The sequence below is a fragment of the Odocoileus virginianus genome, chromosome 8, assembly GCF_023699985.2.
Source record: "Odocoileus virginianus isolate 20LAN1187 ecotype Illinois chromosome 8, Ovbor_1.2, whole genome shotgun sequence".
NCBI lineage: Eukaryota > Metazoa > Chordata > Mammalia > Artiodactyla > Cervidae > Odocoileus > Odocoileus virginianus.
In genome coordinates this window covers 58,553,996-58,575,189 of record NC_069681.1, presented here as the reverse complement: position 1 = coordinate 58,575,189, position 21,194 = coordinate 58,553,996, and the positions used below count along the sequence as shown (strand labels likewise).

Here is a 21,194-nt window from a genome sequence, read left to right as displayed (position 1 = left end):
ATCTGAGATACTGATCTGTGACAATCATCATAATTAAAGACGAGACAAAGGTACAACAAGACAGTTGGCAGAGCAACAGACATAATTGTTAAAATCCAGGGAAATAAGTGCACTATGGGGAAGAAAACAGGCCACGGAAACCTAAAAATGAATAGCGATTTTACATAAAACCTAAAAGACAAGTTCAGAGTACAAAGTATTTTCTTCGGCTGTTGTTCAGTCATCCAGTCATGTCCAACTCTTTGTGACTCCATGGGCTACAGCATGGGGTCTTTGGTTGTAGTTATACTGTCTTCTTAAAATATTATATATACAACTAACGTTATAAACATTCATTTTGTTGGTCTGACCCATCACTACACTTATGAGTTTTAGTTTCCATTAGTTATAAATTAATGGAAACTTTGATAAGATAACCTTAAATATCCTTTCCAGCTCTAAAATTCTATGATTTCATGATTCTAACCCTTATTCAATACTATTATAGGAGGCCTGGCAACAATATGGGAGAAACTCATTATGATATTTCAGCTTTCATATTTGGAGAAATATCCACCATACCGTTCTCGTTTTGAGCATTAAAACAGAGCATAAAATTCTCCAACTTCTCACACTCAATTATGAAAGTATTCAATACAAATCATTTCTAACAACTGGATTATAACTTAGCTCTTAACAATGAAAAAGATTTTCTCAAAATAATATACAGAAATTCCACAACAGACATTTTTGGGAAATAATAATTTTAGGAAAAACTTATTCTATAAATCTTAAATTGCCTACACTTACGTTGTTTAAGACAATGGTAACAATTTTGTCCAAGTTTGTTTTCATTTCTTTCAAGTTTTAATGAGCAAAATTTAATAATAATAATAGGAACAACAAACAATAATAATAAAGAATCCAAGATTCCACCCAAACTAATAGGCTCAGTGTGTTATTACTGAGCATAAATATAATTTACTTCTATAGTTATTCACTCATAAATTCAAGAAATATTTATTAAATGCCTATTTCCAAGGCCTAAAATGGCCTCCAAACTAGTCTGTGTCTGTCTAGCCTTAACAGAGAGTTAAGACTATAATGGATTATTTTTGGTTATATATAATCTGACCAGGCTAACAGGCACATTGTTGTTCTATTACATGAAGATCAAAAACTCTTTTTTTTCAGCTTCATTATGGTATGAGAACAACAATGCCTAAAATTATATTAAATTGGCTCATTTCATTCTTTAATAAAAGATTTGGTTCGCTATTGCTCTCAAACTTGAGTGTACACTTAAAAGAACAAAACATGCTTCTTCAAATCTTTCTTCATAGAATATAAATTATAGCTCCATTCAGAAAATACAATAGTGCATGGGCATTTTATTTAGCAACAATGAGAAAAGAAAAGAAATAAGCTAAACAATAGTACCAGAACAACTAAAAAGGAAAATGAGTTGATGTTTTATTTTTTTCTTCTAAGTTAACATGGTTACTTACCCGCAAAAAGATAACTAGAAAATATAAAAATGAACCATCCAAAATATATACTGCATAAAATTTTAAATGACAAGATTTCACGTGCTGAAATTGAGACATAAGAACTTAAATATTCTCAGATATTAAGAAACAAAGGAAAACAAAAACAAATGCCATAAATAGAGCAACTTTTATAAAAAGCTATTAGCATTATCTATTCTTCTAACAAGAAGAGTATTTCAATCTGTACCCAGTATTATCATTTAATTTCTTTGTAGAACAAGGTAGGATGTTTCTTATTAGTGTGTTATACCCATACAGGAATTCTTTGTTGAGGCTGGTTTCATAAAATATCCCAATTGGTTTGTCATTAAAATTGTAAAATATGTCATTAAGCACATACTATCAAACATGGTTTGCTTTCGAATATAGTCTTGAGATTAACTTCTCTCTTTTACTATATTAGAGAGCTCCAAAACTCTAATTTTGGAGATAATGATTAATTTCCATCACAAACCTCTTCCTAACTATACCTGGACACAAAGTTTAGCATAGGTTTAAAAACCCAAGTCCGACATATAATTCATCATTGCAGAAAACTCTTCGTAAATTAAAGAGTACTTTAGCAGACTATGACAATACAGTTGGTAGATTTGGAGCTTATAGTGCAAGTAGATGGCTTCTGAGGCATCAAGCTTCAATGAGCTTTGCAAACTGCTTAGACTTCTGTATATTATGAACACAAGTCTATATTTTGTAGGTAATATAGCTTAATCTCTCACTAAAAGAATTTACTCCTTATTGTTTTTTAAAAATAGAAGAATGTTCCTCTGGTAATTCTGTTGCATACACCAGAAAGCTAAGAAGATCTAATACTAAGAGCCCTGTATTGTTACAGTCTGTCAGTCAGTCGTGTCCGACTCTTTTGTGAACACATGGACTGTAGCCTGCCAGGCTCCTCTGTCCATGGAATTCTCCAGGTAGGAATACCGGACTGGGTTGCCATGCCCTCCTCCAGAGGATTGTCCTGATCCAGGGATCGAGCTCAGGTCTCCTGCAGTGCAGGTGAATTCTTTACCATCTGAGTTGCCAGGGAAGCCCCCTAAGAACCCTAGGCGCGTTTAAGTCCTTTATAACTACACAGCTTTTACATAAGCTCAAATCACAATATAGAAAATGAGGAAAAAAAATCAGGAAGGATCAACCAAACCTTTGGATGACAGACATATCTTATTCGGGAATGTTAGACACATTATGCATGAATTTAAACATCACAGAGGCATATACTAGTTCCTATTTCACATGTAGCAGATGAAACACAGCCAGCACATCTGAAAACAATGCTTTATCAGTATAAAGAGGACAAAACCCTCATCATACCATTCAACTATTTACAGTGTTGACATAATATCATATTCTCATAGCCCTAACCAATCACTTCTCCTGTGATAATGTGGCCAGTAAACCATCCATAATTCCAGCTTCAAGCTGCACATACACACACGTTAAGACCAGCAATACTATATAAATAAGTTTCCCAAACAGTGTATGCACACTCCTCCTTTTAGGAAAGAGAAAAGACCTAAAAGGTTTGATCCTGAAATTGTTATTAGAAATTAAATTTCCTGGATTTTAGAAAGTGCCGGAAATGCATTGACCAAGAGATACGAATTCATAAACATGTAACTGTAGGGAAGCCATGGGAGAGTAGCCAAGAGAAAGAAAGAAAGTTGGAGAAAAACCAGCTGAGAAGTCCTGAGAGCACTTAGAAATGAAAGGACTTGAGAAATCCTACCCAGATTTCAGAAAGAGAGAAAAGATATGGATGGTTATGTGACCAGGAAACAGCATCTAAGAGGCAAAGACACGGAGAAAAAAGCAGAAATCACAAAGAAAAGTTTTACGCCCAATTAGGAAAAGAAAATTTTGTAAAAAAAAAGAACAATGAAAGGATTTCATACTAAAATTTTGCCCTTGGTCTCTAACTATTCAATTCTAGATACAACAGTGATGGACAGCTCTTGCAGCAACATCCTCCCACTAAGCACTGCTGCTGTTTTGTTATTTGTTTGTTTTAAATAAAAGCCCATTAAGATCTCTGTTTGGGGGAAACGTCTAGCTGAACTTTTGCTGCTGATGACCCTGGTGTGGAAAACATGATCAAACACATAAACTATATTCAATATTATCAACAGAAACAGAATTCCTTCTAAAGACGTGAAGATAAAAGGGCACCCTGCATTTTACGTCAAAGAGAATGAGCATTACTTTCATTTTCCAAAAAATGACGTAATATTTTGGAGGGGGGTCCACAATATTTTCGCCTCTCATTCTTTAAGAAATAAATGCATAAATACCCACAAGTCTGGTAAATGTAACAATCTACTTCATAAGAAGGTATGAAAACTGAAGGATAATATACATAGGATTATACTGTTGTATCATATTGTTTCTTCAAGAGCCTGAAAGTCAGTTTGATTCAAAATAATTCACTCAATAAAGTACAATGCACAATATCCCAATAAACATATTCCTTTCAGCGAGATGAGGATTACAAGTGAGCTGTTCTAATCAGATCACCTTTCTCCTAAATAAATGTTTTAAATTCTAACTTCAGCTTTAGGCATTTTGTTGAGTGAATATAAAAATGTATCTAAAACTTCCTATATGTGAGTATTCACAGTACCTGCTGTGTTTCCTAAAGTCAGCCACTAGCATCAGATGAATCTCATTACAGTCCTCAAGTGAGTTCTTTTTAAAGCTTGCCGTGTATTGATATTTTGATCACCTGGTAATTTTAAAAGAGGAAAAAAAAATACCTGGAAAACACCTCATCTTTGGAAACCCCTCCAGAGACTCCTATGTGTAGTCACGGTTGAGGAACACTTGGGTAATATCCTGCTATATGTCCTCCAAGATTTATAAGCTAACTCTCATCTTTAATGGCACCAGGGATTTATGTCTAGAGAAGATCAGACATTACACATACACACACACACATGCACACACACAGTGATTTAGTCGCTCAGTCATGTCCAGCTCTTTGCCACCTTCCTTCTCTGTCTATGAGATTTCCCAGGCAAGAATACCAGAGTGGACTGCCATTTCCTTCTCTAGGGGATCTTTCCAACCCAGGGATCAAACTGGGGTCTCCTGTTTTATAGGCGGATTCTTTACCAACTGAGCCACCAGGGAAGCCCCCACACAGGCATATACACAAAAAAGATGCGTCAAACCATCTATCTATCCGTCCCCCACTCTATGCATCTATTCATCTAGTCAACCAATAAGCTAGCAAGAATTTAAATAGATTATGTTTAAGTTTACCTTTATAACTTTTTGAGAAATCACTTCAAGGGAGTGTTTAGAAAAGACTATAGAGTGACTTACCTAGTGTATAGTTCATGACTTCATGGTTATATAGCCTGTTATGTGGTTATCATAGAAAGAAAATTTGATTTGGACATAAAATACTTGAATTCATGACCTGCCCTGTTGTGAGCTAGACAATCTTGGTATTATCACTAAAAATTCTCTGCTGCTACTGTCAAGTCACTTCAGTTGTGTCTGACTCTGTGCGACCCCATAGATGGCAGCCCACCAGGCTCCCCCATCCCTGGGATTCTCCAGGCAAGAACAGTGGAGTGGGTTGCCATTTCCTTCTCCAATGCATGAAAGTGAAAAGTGAAAAGTGAAGTTGCTCAATCGTGTCCGACTCTTCGCAACCCGATGGACTGCAGCCTACCAGGCTCCTCCATCCATGGGATTTTCCAGGCAAGAGTGCTGGAATGGGAGTCTCCCTCACTGACCTTCCAGTCCATCATGTCGTTAACCAAGTCTTCATCTTGGTTACTGATAATGATGGACAGCTCTAGGCCTGAGTTTATCCAAGAGTAATACTAATTCCAAACTCATGAAATTGCTGTAAAGAATGAATGAAGGGCATTAAGTGCTTTTAAGTAATACTAAGACTAGGGGACAGAAACACATGAGCTTCCTTTTTTAGAACTAAAATTCCAAACAGAACCTAATCTATTATTGTCACTCTCAGAGTGACTTGACTTACAGAACTCAGCATAAGAGATATTCTGATGCAGGGCTGCATAATACAGCCACTGTAGGGATGCTGTTTGCTAAACAACCTATTATATATTATAAAAGTAGCTGAACGTGTTGAGATATTGTAAGCACTTTTAGGTTCCACGTAAGATTTTAAATACACATTCATCAACATACAGAAGATAGTCATTTGACACTGTTTAATTTTTTTTCTTTTTTCTTTTTTAGCTTCATTAGGCCTGTAGGATGATCATGTAACAGTTGATGGAATACATTTTAATTGACTGGTTTTATCTCTCAGTTGCACAATATAAATATCCTCTATCAATCCATAAATCAATTTGAATCCATTATGACAATAATACATAAATAGATTAAAATAACTGTTTAGGGATGTCAGCCATTGTTTAACAGTCTCATCATGAGATGAAACTGCTGAGAAAACAACTGTTTCTTGTGTCACAGTAGACGATCGGTTTATGTAAGGTTCACTGTCTGACTTGGTGAGTAGTTCAATATGCACTTCTCCCGGGAGGTGCTTTTGCTGTATGGATCAGGAAACTCAAACAGGGGCTCTGCATCAGCCTAAAGGGGTGGGGTGGGGAGGGAGATGGGAGGGAGTTTCAAAAGGGAGGGGATATATGTATACCTATGGCTGATTCATGTTGAGGCTTGACAGAAAACAGCAAAATTCTATAAAGCAATTATCCTTCAATAAAAAATAAATTAATTGAAAAAAAGAAGCTTCCTGTGCATTTCACATAAAAAGGGAATAAACTATGACTCCATATACTGTTTCATTGAGTTTTTAAGTTATACTGCATTATCTTAAATGCAAATACACTTTAATTAAAGTGCTGAATTCCTCTTTTTACATGAAATGCACAACAGGTATACATTTTAGTTTTCCTTATTAGTATATGAAATTTTAAAAATATGAGTACCATGCTTAAAGCAAGCAACCTGCTCAACTCTGGCCATCTTTGCCCTCAGTGTGAAAGGCACCAAACATCAATTTGTGAAAAAGCATGAACTTCACTTTCCTTTCTACCGTGTTATTTTACTAAAAAGGAAAGCTTATTTTTCAAGATTTGTCTTGCATATGCCCTGACAATCATCATTCACACTGCTTTCAAGCCCAGTGATTTTTCTTCTTCACTCTACATGTTCAAGGGTAAACTCCTAAACACAACTACTATAAAAGCGTGACTTTAGAAAACTGACCAAGAAAGAAATTAAAGCAGAGTATATACTCAAAAAAGGAAAGACAAATTATATTTTTTTTCAAATAGCATGGACAAGAGAATAAAAGGAAACAAGTAGAAATCTTTTACATTTACAATCTGGAAGTTGGTTTCCAAAGTATTGACTGAGATAAAGGGGAAGATATTTCAATGAATATTTAATTCAACTACTTTATCTCAATCTCTCAAGTGTCAATTTAAGAAATGATTGATTCCCTAAGAAAATTCCGAACATATGCATAACATAATGGACTCTCTGTGATTTTACATTTATGTTTTTATGCTTTCCTATTCAAATTGCAAATGTGCTGGCCTTTTTTAAAAGATTCAATACACACATTTAAATTTACCCTAAAGTTTCCTTATTTCCTAGTTATTATATTTTTCCATGAGTTATTTATTTCCCAGAACCTTCCTGAATCTTATCATTTACCCAAAGCAATCAGAATTTATGTTAACAGTTGACTGCACATCTGAAATTCGAGTTTAGGACTTATGTGTTGTAAAGCTGGGATCAAACCTGAGTTGAGGTGGCATCTCCTAAAGGGTGGTAGAGGACAGACGCAATTCTATTCTATCTGTGCATTTTTTAAAAAATTAATAGCAGATGTTCCTAGGCAATGAAAAGACTGACAAATATGTTTGGATATGAACATGATATGCAACATGTAAATTAATCCTATTTTGTACTACCACACAGACAGTGAACACTCAAACATGTTTGTTGGATGAGATTATTTATGCTCAAAATATTAAACCACTTAAATTCCATTTAACTGGTCAAATGAGGTAAAGAAATAGTGCCACTATAAGAATGTCAAAAAAGGCAGTGTAAGAAGTCAGTTTTTCCCCTATTTTCCTGCAATTCCTGTTAAACTGAACTTCAGAAAACCATGCAAATACATGTTAAAATAAATTATATGAGTCCAACTCTATGACATTTTGGAAAAGACAAAACTACAGAGACAGTAAAAAGATGAGTGGCTGCCAGGGGCTTGGGGGACAGGATGGAAGGGGTGAAAAAGAGAACCACAGGGAATTTTTAGGGCAATGAAACTCTTCTGTATGTTACTGCAATGGCGGTTACATGTCACTATGCATTTATCAAAACCCACAGAAGTGTGCAACACAAAGAATTAACCTTAATGTAAACCATGGACTATACTTAATCATGAATCAATACAGGGTCATTAAATCATTACAGTCAACAGATACTAATGCAAGCCTCTATATAAAGGAAACTGTGAAAGAGTGGGGTGAGTATATGGAATTCTTAAGTACACTCTGCCAAATTATTCTGAAAGTAATGAATCTCTACTAAAAAAGTAAAGCCCACTACTTATTTAAAATTAATTTGAATTCAATTTAAGATTCAATTTTATCTATTATTTTATTTACAATTCTTTGTAAAATTAATAAACCAAAATTATTATAATACTTGCAATGTTTTAAAAAAGGGTTAACTGTTAAAGGCTTATCTTTACTATATCACTTTTTTTTTTGTTCTTTTGTTTTTAAAAGAGTATTATTATTCAGAGACAATTTAAGACACTGAAGTTTTACCATACAAGACAAGAAAGCATATCTTATAGACTTTTAGGAATAAAAAGTTCATTTGAATCTTCACCCTAAACCAGACTTATTCAAGTGCCTGAGGCAAATGTTCTGTGCTAGTTACATATTTTAAAATATGCAAAATGTTTACCATTCTCAAACAGATTAATCTTGTCTGCTACCAGATGGACCTTGCGTTTGATTTCACAAAACATTCACCACAAGAGTTATTTCTGTAAGGCTATTTCATAGCACTGGAAAACATCAAATTTCAGACTGGTAAATGACCTCAGAGAAGCAGAGATACCCAATGTTACAACTGCTAACCATAACACATTACAAACCTAAACAGCAGTGACACACTTTTTATGTAAAGGGTGCTATATTTGCAAAATGTAGGTTTTATTTTTTGGATATTTAAAGCAAGCAAGTAGTCAAGAGAAGCCGGACATGCTTCCCTGCTTATAGAAAATGCCTTTAAAGAGAGCCACAGACAAGCCAAAGACTAATGGCAAAGCTGAGAGAAATCCATTTTTTTCCACCCAACCCTGAGGTCAGAGGGAGCAACAACAGGAAATTGGCAGAAGCAGAAAAGCAACAGTGTTTAAGTGCTCCCCCTACAAGTCAGCAAAATGCACTCATGCAAACTAACTTTTCTAGCTTCATATTTTGGCTTCCTGGTAAATGGAATATAGATGCACGCAGGTCTTTCTAAGGCTATGAAAGGGTGAGACTGTCCAAAGGTTTTCTGAAGCGGTCCCTCATTAAGCTGTGACTGCCACGAGGCACACAGAGGCGTACATAATTAATATGTCTACGTGGAGAATTAACTATACACGTCAAGCCCCTGTTGATTTCATCCATCAAATGAGCATCTGAGCAAAAGAGGAGAAGGGGCAGACTAGAGCTTCAGGGAAGACGAAGGCAGAACAGGAAGACAGAACGGAGGAAGACTGATCTGACTGAAAAAAAGAGAAGTTGTCAGTGGAGGAGACTCCTGCTAACCAGGGTGATTGACAGTGACTGGGGAAATCTAAGCTCGGCGCTCCTCCTGGCTGGGACAGAGCATTAAAAGAAACACAGATTTTTTTAAATGATGCTAGTAATGCCGACAAGGACATAGTAAAGGGACATTCTAGTCTGTTGCAGGACAGCAGTGTAAGTGTCAGATACACACTTTCAGGAATGCTAGTGAGTGAAGTCTCAAGAATCGTCAAATACCATAAAACAAGTAATAACATTTTAAAGACTGATATAAATGAACTCATTTACAAAACAGAGACAGGCTCACAGATTTCAAAGAAAAAAACTTACGGTCACCAAAGGGGAAATGTGGAAGGAGGGATAAATATGGAGCTTGGGATTAACATACATACAGTATATATATAAATGGATTACCCACAAGGACCTACTGCATAGCACAAGGAACTCTATTCAATACTGTGGAATAATCTATATGGGAAAAGAATCTGAGAAGGAATGAATATGCTTATAACTGAACCACTATGCAGACACCTGAAACTAACACAAGAGTGTGAATCAACCATGCCGAGGTGCACCCAACTTTGCAACTCCATGGACTGTAGTCTACCAGCCTCCCTCTGTCCATGGGATCCTCCAGGCAAGAATACTGGAGTTGGTTGACACTTCCTTCTCCAGGGAATCTTCTCATCCCAGGAAACAAACCCAAATCTCCTGTGTTGGCAGGTGGGATCTTTACCACTGAACCACCAGGGAAGCCCATCTACCTATATGAACGTGAAAGTGAAAGTCACTCAGTCATGTCCAACTCTTTGTGACCCCATGGACTATACAGTCCATGGAATTCTCTAGGCAAGAATGGGTAGGGTAGCCTTTCCCTTCTCCAGGGGATCTTCCCAACCCAGGGACCAAACCCAGGTCTCCCGCATTGCAGGTGGATTCTTGCCCAGCTGAGCCAGCATGGAAGCCCAAGAATACTGGAGTGGGTAGCCTGTCCCTTCTCCAGCGGATCTTCCCGACCCAGGAATCAAACCGGGGTCTCCTGTATTGCAGGAGGATTCTTTACCAACTGAGCTATCAGGGAAGCCCTGATAGTCACCTATATAACCTGCAATAAAACTAAGAAAAGAGTTAAATATAACTGGTAACTATTAATAAAAGTCTGCATGTGCAGTAACCCAAGTGGGTTAAAACTATGAATTCTTCTGGAAATCTCAAGCTGCTACATCATAGTTTATCTGGAAAACATTTTCAAACATTTTCAACAATTATATATCAATGTTTGGATACTACAAACATTGTTTTTGATGAAAAGCTCTCACTCAATCAGTATAATCAGGCTTCCCTGGTGGCTCAGAGGTTAAAGTGTCTGCCTGCAATGCAGGACACCTGGGTTCGATCCCTGGGTCAGGAAGATCCCCTGGAGAAGGAAATGGCAACCCACTCCAGTATTCTTGCCTGGAGGGTCCGATGGACGCAGGAGCCTGGTAGGCTATAGTCCACGGGGTCACAAAGAGTCAGACACGACTGAGCGACTTCACTTTCACTTTCACTATATAATCAGTACAGCACTGTCAAAAATCTGAGGATACTACAAAAGGATTTTCTCCTTTGCCACTATAGAAGCAATTGTTACCCAATCCAGAGATTTAACCAGTCTTATCACTTTTTTGTATTACACTCAGAAAACATGAAATGTATAAACAATGGGGAATGTTTCAACCTTGTGCTATAAAGAATGGAAAGCATTAAAAAGGAATTTGAGAAAACAAAATTGTGCTCTTTAAATTGACAAGTAAACATTCAAATAAGTATTATAGAGATCTTGAGATCATAAAATAGTTAATTCAATACTAATTAATTATAAAAGCAATATTAATGATTGCTTTTTTAAGTGCAGGAAAAATAAATATACTTAAAATTTACTACATGCTACCTGGTAAAATTTTCTCCAGTTTTACAAAAAAATGCATCCTCCCAGAAGTTGAAAGAACAATGCAATGTGGATCTGTGATCTAAACCTAAGAGTGACTCCTGAGACTGAATTCACCTCCCATGCTGCCCTCGGGAGCCTTGAGAAGGCAAAGTCAGTGAGGACTTATGTCTTTGAGAAATTTTTCCTTGCAGTTCATGTGAAATTAATATTTGGCAAATATAAAAACATATATACAGCTCTCTGCCTAGAGAGCTGTATGGTAGGCACCAGCTCACTTTCCCAATATATAAAACACACAACAAATTTAACTGGCATGAGGCAGTCATTATAATGTCTATTTCATGTTTATTTCCTATTTGTTTCCATATTAAGTTTTGGGCTTCCACGGTGGCTCAGGCAGAAAAGAATCTGCCTACAGTGCAGGAGGTGGGGGTTCGATTTCTGGGTCAGGAAGATCCCCTGAAGAAGGAATGGCAACTCCCTCCACTATTCTTGATAACCACAACTGGAAAAATCATTTGTGACTTAGGAACAGCATCCTGTATTTGGTGCTCTGGCCACCCTGTATGTGATGTAAGTTTGAAAGAAATGAGGAAAGATGGGGGGATAAAATGAAAAAAACAAACATCTAATTAGATTTGTAAGCAATACATTAGAAATATAAGTGAAAAAAGTCAGCTCACCATCTATTGTAACTTCTTTTGTTCCTTTTCTTGTAAACCCAACACTCAGAAATGAAAGGAAAAAAAAAAAAGTTTCATGTTTGACCAAAGATCTATCTTCCCCAATAAAAGCAATTGAAATTCAGTAAAGGGAAAACTAAGTGAGAGAGAATGTGGTTTTGTAAAAAGAGTACTTGTCTGAGTTCTAGTTAAAGTTCTATTTTATGTAGCCAGTTTACTCTCTTTCTTTAATTTCTAATCAGAAATGACTCTGATTATGCCTTTGCACACTTTTCTGTTATCACCTGACCTTTAACAGATTCCACTGGTCCTGATGAGATACCACTCTTCTGTGCTTCCAAAGCACTCTGAGGTTTCTGTCTTTCCTCTAACTAGGCCCTGATTCCATTCAAAACACCACTTTTATACAGTTCTTTCATCACCCAGCACACATCAGCGTCCCTGGTACAAGTCCCATTTGCTCTCTAAAGCCCTCATTAACTCTAAACTTGAATAAATCTATAAAATTACCCCATCTTGGAAACTTAACAAACAGTAAATATACTTATTAACTTAATTATAACATATAAAAATTAGTGTTTCAAGTTTCCATCTGTCCATTCCTTCATTTAAAAAACTGACTGATTGCCATTTTATTAATTTCTCTCACTACGGAACAACTTCACCAATGTATCTGACATTCCTTCTTACTACTAAGGAAGTAGTTCACTGTAGGTAGTTTCTCCCACAGGGTACAGAGCACTGAGTGTCTGAAGACATTTCCGATTATCACAACTGAGGGCCAAGGGTAATAGGCCAGTTTCCGCAACAAAGACTCAAGTTCAATATGGCTGAGGTTGAGAAATGACGCACTAAGCTACCTTCGCTCTCCTTCCATCATTTCCCCTCTACTGTCCTATTCTGCATATTTAAGAAAAATTGATTCCTTTGTTTTCCTCTTATTTTTCCCTCCTCAACTTTCTCCATATATGTTAATCATGTAAATCGATCTATACAGTTAAAATATTAGTATGTTCACCTCTGTGGGCAAGAGGGTATGGTTTCTATATTAATATGAATGCCAGTTAGCATGTATATACTCCTCTGACTTTTACCATACAGTACATGTAAAAATTAAAGGAGGGTGTGTGTGTGTGTGTATTTGTGTGCGTGCGTCTGTGTGCGTGCATGTGTGTGCACACGTGCATGCGCTCACTGGGTGTGCAATGTATATAGTGAGAATATGCACAAAAATTAACTTGAGGAGTTTATGATCTACATATGTGGATGTGTGTATATGTATATGTGTGTTTACAGACCTTGATTTTACATGTACTTATTGTTTACCTCTCATACTTGTGCTTAGGTGCATAAATAGAAGAATGTAGATATATTTGCTTTCTGTAAAAGTCAAGTGGGGCTGGGGTTGACTCAAAGAGTTTAAGTAATAAGTTCAGTTGATGATCTAAGCTGCATTAATTAAGCATGTGTCTTTCCAGGGCAGCTTCTGGTATCACCCAAAAGATGGCTAGGAAGTCCTGGTAGCTCAGCAATAAAGAATCCAGCTGCCACTGCAAAAGATGCAGGTTCGATCTCTGGGGCAGGAAGATCCTCTGGAGAAGAAAATGGCAACCCGCTCAAGTATTCTTGCCTAAGAAATCCCATGGACAGAGGAACTTGGTAGGGGCCAAGGGGTCATCCATGGGGTCACACAAGAGTCAGAGCTGACTTAGCGACTAAACAACAACAACAAAATGTCTAGACTTCAAACTTGAATCATCTGCACCATGTATAAAGGGTGGGGTCGCAAAGAGTTGGACATGACTTAGCGACTGAATGATAACAATTCTTACAGGCATGTGAATATTCATTGTGATATATACATTTCATCCTCACACCCCAATATAGGGAACTATTATTAGTTACACATTACAGATATAAAATAGACACTCGAAGAGGTTAAAAAAAGTGCCAGTGATTCTTCAGTGGTAAGTAGCAATGTCAAGACACAGTTCTGCATGGCGTCTGACAACAAACCCCAACTGTAATAAAACACTGATCTCCACACCTGATTCTATACCATATGCCTCCAAGGGATCAGCAAAGACTGAAGTCACTGTAATCACTGCCATAGGACATTCTCCTTTTACTTCATGCAATTCAAAGATGACTGTGTTTCATAAAGAAGAAGGGAGCAAAGAGGTTAAGTAAAAGCTCTCATGGACTTCACAAACATCTATTATTAATAGAATTATTTTTCCTTCATTAGTTTCCTCATAATGGCTCTAAGAAAACAACAACTGCACATTATTCAATTATGTATTACTGAATAAATAAGTAAAAGAATAGAATCAGGCACATTAATCACCTTTTTGATTGAAATAATAGAACTTTAATTCCCCTGAGATAAAGTTACTCTGTGTTTTGGCTTTAAATAATGCCTGTGATGAAATTTCAAATTCATTATTAAACAAATAAGCAAACTCATATTTACATAGTTCATTTTCTCCTTACCATCAGTACTTTCAGCTGCAGTAAAATAACCAATGTTCAATTATCTACAGTCTTATAAGGGATCGCTATCTAAGTAATCCCAAATGACAGATAATCCAAAACGCATTTATGTTGGGTTTTAAATTCATTATATGATTCCAGCAGATTTACTGCCATAATTATATCCTCTTTCTCAAGCCCATATTAAAATTCATTTGTATTTCTTGAGCACAAGCCAACTGACAGCAGAAGGGAGGATCCCAGATACATGCGAGATGACAAAAGAAGTTGATTTGCTATTAGCATTTTCTTCCCGAAGATAACTGACATGAAGACAATCAAGAGTTTTTTGTGAAACTGCATTTCATATTAAATGTCTTATATGATTAAATAAAAAGGATATATTTTAACACCATAGCAGGGGAATAAAGGTCATGGCCTATGAACATTAATAGACTTAGGTTCATACCCCAGCTCTGCCCCAGGTATGTGACTACAAGCAAGTTGCTTATCTTCTAAACTTCATTTCCTCACTAACAAATGGTATTTATATTTTTACCTACATTTAAAAGGAGTTCTGAAGATGACATTTTTTTTTAATTTATTTGTATTATTTGGAGGTTAATTACTTTACAATATTGTAGTGGTTTTTGCCATACATTGACATGAATCAGCCATGGATTTACATGTGTTCCCCATCCCGATCCCCCCTCCCGCCTCCCTCCCCATCCCATCCCTCTGGGTCATCCCAGTGCACCAGCCCTGAGCACTTGGAAGGTGACATTATTGAATGTACACTGCCTGACACAAAGTACTCAACTAAAGTTGTGTTTGCATTTTTTGGTTATAGCTATTATTCGATCTACTTTACTCTAGAGCTAAAATCAGAGATAACTATTATATACCTGATAGTCTCTATCAGTTAAGCTTCCATAAAATGTCACTGCCATGATTATTCAATATATTATATTAGCACACTGTAGGGTCAAGTGTTAAAATTTCTTCATAATCTTTCTGCAGAAGATGGTTGGACATATTTAAGATCTAACTATCAAAAACACTTGGAATATACTAGAAATGCACGATTTAAAAAGTTTTAAACTTTTGAGGCCACATACATATGTCAAAACTTTTAGGATTCTAGGAAGGCAAATAGTACACTGCCAAGAGGGTTTGGAGTGGAACTACCTTCTCACAGTAATATTTCTGCAGTAAAGCAAAGGAGCATTTGCACTGAGTGTTAGAAATAAAAACTATAAATATTCGCACATTGGTTTAGTGAAGGTTTTAATTGTAAATGAGTTTTTCAACTGTTAAGTTTTCAGAACCTTTAACCGATATTATGAAACTGGATTATACGATACCAAAAAATCATTTCTATATTTTTTTCATTAAAGTTGTGCTATGTATCACAGAGTTAAAGGGTAAGATAATTAAGGACTGAAAATATCCTTCTCTTGGTTTGAATAACTTGGTGCTGGATAATTTCTTGCAAATGTAACTCTAAACTGTAATTCAAACTTGAATCATTATTCCTTAATTTTATAAAGAATATGGCAGTCATTCTGATTCGTAAAAAGTTACATGTAGGTGGCATTATCCATTTCCCCTTTATTTCAATTACGAACTGATTTCTTTCATAGCTATGCTTTACTGGTTAGCTGGGTTAAATTACTAGATTTGAGTTTTAATGAGCTGTTACATTTTTTTATACTTTCCCTAGTCAGTAGATGATATAGAACATAAGCACTACCATACGAAAAGGCGCTGGGGTCTGAAGGGAAATCATTGATTTACATTTTATCTTCCGACAAATACACATAAACCATACAACACTACAAACTCCCCAAATGAACAGTAAGGATAACATTTTGATGTATATTTGTAAAAGATCGAAGGAAAGGGTTTATTTATACCACTTACTGGCACAGAATATACTTACTGTGAGTAAAGGAACACATTACTGGCTATAAGTCTAACCAGAAGGATTTTAAGATAAAAGGAATTCAGAAATTAGTGTGGAAAGGCAGAACTTGCTGAAAATTCTATTCAACAGGAAGATTAATCAACATAAAGTTCACCATTCAACTTGTGCTAAATTTTCTGGAATACCTGACATGAGAAGTTCACAGAGAAATGATGGAATAAAAGTGCAATAAAAGGGTTATATAAAGAAAGACCATAAGAATAAGGATTATGAAGATTTAATGTTGACAACTCTGCATAGGTTGGCAGAGAGCGATAGTTTTGAATTCAATATAAATGGTGGTGGTTTAGTCACTGTCATGTCTGACTCTCTTGCGACCCCATGGACTGTAGCCCTCCAAATTCCTTTATTCATGGGATTTCCCAGGCTAGGATACTAGAGTGGGTTGCCATTTCCTTCACCATGGGTTCTTCCCAATTCAGGGATCAAACCTTGGGTCTCCTGCATTGTAGGCAGATCCTTTACTGATTGAGCTACCAGGAAAGCACATAATTAAGAATGAACAGCTTTAAAAGCTTCAGTTTCCAAGTATAGTATATGTATAGGGAGAATCATCATAGAAAATATATGATGAAAAACATTATAAAAATAAAATAATTAAAAATAATTATAGGAAAATAGAATCTACAAATAAAAGCAAATGTTAAGGTCAACTTGATAGGTGAATTTTAAACATAACTTTGTGCATCTTATTAGGATATAAAAGTAATACTGAAGTAGCTCTATAGATCATATTCTCTCAAAAGTGGATTGCATATATTTCTCAGCATTGTTTCATACTATGTATTAAAATGCAAAATTTTTTCATGAGGAGGTTCATGGTGATGAAGTGAAGAGACAGAAAATAATCTAAAATAACCAAGGTAATTTATAACAGATAAAATGTGGGGAAAGGATTAAATTTCATTTCAGCAAAGGCAGAGTAGCTTGTGTAAGACTAACTAGACTTCTAGGAACAATAAAAGCACATGCATTACACCTCAAAAAGTGAAATTTTAAGACACTGAGCAGCTAAAGTAACTAAGATTTAAAGGTCTAAGATCCAAGAAAGAAAACAATGAGAGATGCTATCGTTCTAACTACTTTACTTCTCTTTTGAGACATAATCACATGTTTGATATTCCCTTAAATACTACAAAATATTGAAGGAGAGTATTCCACATCTCTTAAAACTAAAAGAAGACAAATACACAATAAAAATGCACTGGCAATTCAGAATTTTCGGAGTTATCAAATACAGACTTTCAAAAAACAGTAGTAACATACTTAAGAGATGAAAGGAAAGTTTACTCCAAAACTGGAATCTAAAGTGCATGCATGTGCACACACACACACACATAAAAATTATAAATTCTTGAAGAAAGGAGGACAATATTTGACTGGAGAATTACTTTTCAACAAAAATGATGAAAGTCAGAAAACTGTGAAAGTTGTTTTAAATTGCTGAATGAAAAAAAAAAAAAAACAACTGGCAACCCTATTTTTCTATCAAAAATCAAGGCAAAATAAAGGCATTTTCGATAAAAACAGGGAATTTTTAGCCAGCAGAACCATACAAAAGAAAATTCCTCAGGCCCACAGAAAATAATCATATAAAAACATGGAAATACTCAAGAAAAGAGCATCAAGAAAAAGAAAAAGGTAAATACATGTAAATCTAATTGAATAATGACCATATATCAATAATAATAGCAATAGTACTTCATTGAAGTTTAAATATAGCATAAATAAGGAGATGGATGAAAATGAAAGTCTCAGTAGTGTCCAGCTCTTTGTGACCCCATGGACTATACAGTGCATGGAATTCTCCAGGCAAGAATACTGGAGTGGGTAGCTGTTCCCTTCTCCAGCGGATCTTTCCAACCCAGGTCTCCCTCATTGCAGTAGGACTCTTTCCCAGCTAAGCCACCAGGGAAGCCCAAGAATATTGGAGTGGGTAGTCTATTCCTTCTGCACAGGATCTTCCCAACCCAGGAATCGAACCCAGTTCTCTTGCAATGCAGGCGGATTCTCTACCAGCTGAGCCCCCGAGGAAGCCCAATGGATGTGGCTATCCATATCCAGGATATACAGAAGGAGATAGATGTATAGAGTTAAAATATCCCAAAATACTATGTCTAGATATAAGTACAAGTATTACTCTATGGTGGACGTTAGTATGTAAAAAATGCACCGGAGTCTCTGAAAAAGCTATTAAAGATAATAAAGGTTCATGAGTACTTGGGAAGTCCTGTTAAAACTGGGGATATATCAAGTACATTGTTCGAAGTTGATCAACGAAGGTATGTTTGTTAATTGTACTGTTTTTCTTGGTTTTCTATAGACCATACCCCTTTTCTTCCTTTTTTTTTTTTTTTTTGGTCTCCTTTACTTGTCACCTTTTGAGAAACGTGTGCTAATACCTCACACTATTTTTATGGGTCTGTCTACTTCTCAATTTAGTCCCTTATTTCTGTTTTTAAAGGCTATTTTCGGGTAGTTACAAATTGAGAACAATTATATGTATTTCGGTTTGAGAAGCTGTTTTACCAAAATTTGACATAGAGTAAGCTGTAAAGTAGTCTTAATAATTCCAAAAGGTTAAAATTATTTAGCATATTTCCTCTGACCACAGTGGAATAAGGCTAGGTATCAATTACAAAAGATACTTAAAAATCCTAAAACACTAAGAAATTAAGCAGTATACCTAAAGTCAACCCATCGGTTGAAAAATTAATTACAACAAAAAAAATAGAAAATATTTCGAGTCAAATAAGAATAAAAATATGGTATGTGTAACCTGTGGGATAAAGACAAGCTGTGATCAGATGAAAACTTATGTACTTAAAACATAATTACAAAGAAAAAATGGCTTATAATCAATTATCTAAGCATTTACCTAAAGAAGTTAGAAAAAGAAAAGCAAGTTTATCCTAAAGGATAGGAAAAAAAATGAGTATGATTAATTAAATAGAAAAAAAATGCACAACAGAGAACACAAACAAAATTTATTCTCAAAACTTATCATTGCAATAAACCAATAAACCTGGAGCAAAAATAATAGAGAAGAGGCAGCCATTACCAATATCAGGTTTGAGAAAAACATAAGCCTACAGACATTAAAGACATAGTAAGAGAATGTTAAGAACAGATTTATGTTGACAGATTTTAAAATTCTGATGAAATAGAGAAATTGTTTAGTAAGTATAATTTATCAAAACTGATGCAAGAAAAAATGGAAAATCTGAAATGCCCTTTGAGAAACTGATTTAACCTTCTTCTGACTTACAAATTTCTAGGCCCAGATTTTGCTTCATGAATTCATTATTTCAAACAAATTATGAAATAGTTAAATAATAACCCAAAAAATGTGCAAAATCTTCTAGAATTAAAAAAAAGGAAAATATGTTGAATGTTTTTTATGAGGATGGCATACCTATGATCAAAAACTAACAAAATGTGAGAACAGGCACAACTAAGCTCTAGTTTTAGAAGCCAACATAGTCATTATTATTGAGGTAGTGTAATGGCTGTGATAAAACATGAATAGGGCATGTAAATTACTCTTTTTTGATGTAGGTGGTAGTTACATGTCTGTGTTCACTTACTGAAAATTCAACAAACATCACATATAATTTGTACACTTTTCTGTGTGTATGCTACACATTATATTTAAAAGAAGACACATACTTTAAAAAAAGGAGTCAAATCCTTAGACTAGACCTTACTACTGGTTAACATTAATCCATAAGGCACTGTATGTGAACTGTCCAAAGAATGAAGTTGTTATTTAAATACTTAAACATTTATTCTGAACCAGAATAACTTTTTTCCTGTTTGCAGCACTTTAAAAATCTCAGCTTTCTTAAGTTCACCCCTCCACTACTCTTTCTTTTCTAAAGTTTACAAACTTCAAAAAAATTCCCTTTCTCCCCAGCTTGCGATCATTTTGCCATCACCAAGTGGTTCTCTGTTCTTATTCACAACCTAATTAGAGCATCATAAGTTTCATCTCAATGCCTCCTATTTCATCTTTCAAGAAAAAATAAATGAATAACTGCACGTCAGAGATTTACCAGAGGCCCTAACAATACAGTCTAATAATATTGTACTTACATAAGTTAGACAACTTACACATTATATCAGTTTTACAAAAACATTGTGGAGAACATGTCAACACAAATTTGGTTCCATTCTATAGCCCTCACTTTTCAAACGTTTCCCATATTGAATCCACAGCTTGCTTTTTATTCTGGTACAGAGGAAAAATATTTTCAAATGCACTCAGAGGTAACTAACTGCTAAGAGTGTGTATGTGTATGGGCGTGTCTGTGTGTGTGTAGATTAGTGGTCTTAAACACATTCTTAAAGTGATCCTTTTTCTCATGCCTATATGATCATTCAGCCTTATGAAATGCATAACGCCAGAACATTTGCCTTCAGAGCTCTGAGGATTTATGTAGAGAAAAACAGAAGGTTAAAGTAGAAATTAGTGTAAAGGGATGATCACTGACAATAATCCAAAATTAGCTATTAATACAATGAGGACTTCCCTCTAAATACTGCCATCTCTTTTATCCTTCAAATGTACTTTTTCCCCCTATGCCAGCCAGTCTGTTCTTCTCCAGATTTTTCACTCCCTTGTTGATAATCTTTTTTACCCTCCCCGATATCACCTTCATCCTAAAGATAGACTCTTTAGGGAATTAGGGAAAAACCATATTCAGCATTTTATGCGCTATATAAACAAATATAAAACAGAATACTGTACTAGATGTGTTTAGTTTTTGCTTATCATCCATTACTACTGTTTCTTTACATCTCCCTGAAACA

At 35.5% G+C, this 21,194-nt stretch overlaps 1 protein-coding gene across 9 annotated transcripts in view; it reads right to left on the bottom strand.

The window, feature by feature from the left end:
- Positions 1-21,194, bottom strand: part of KLF12 (KLF transcription factor 12) — a 708,032-nt gene that overhangs the window by 165,219 nt on the left and 521,619 nt on the right. The gene's annotated exons all lie outside the window — the stretch shown is intronic.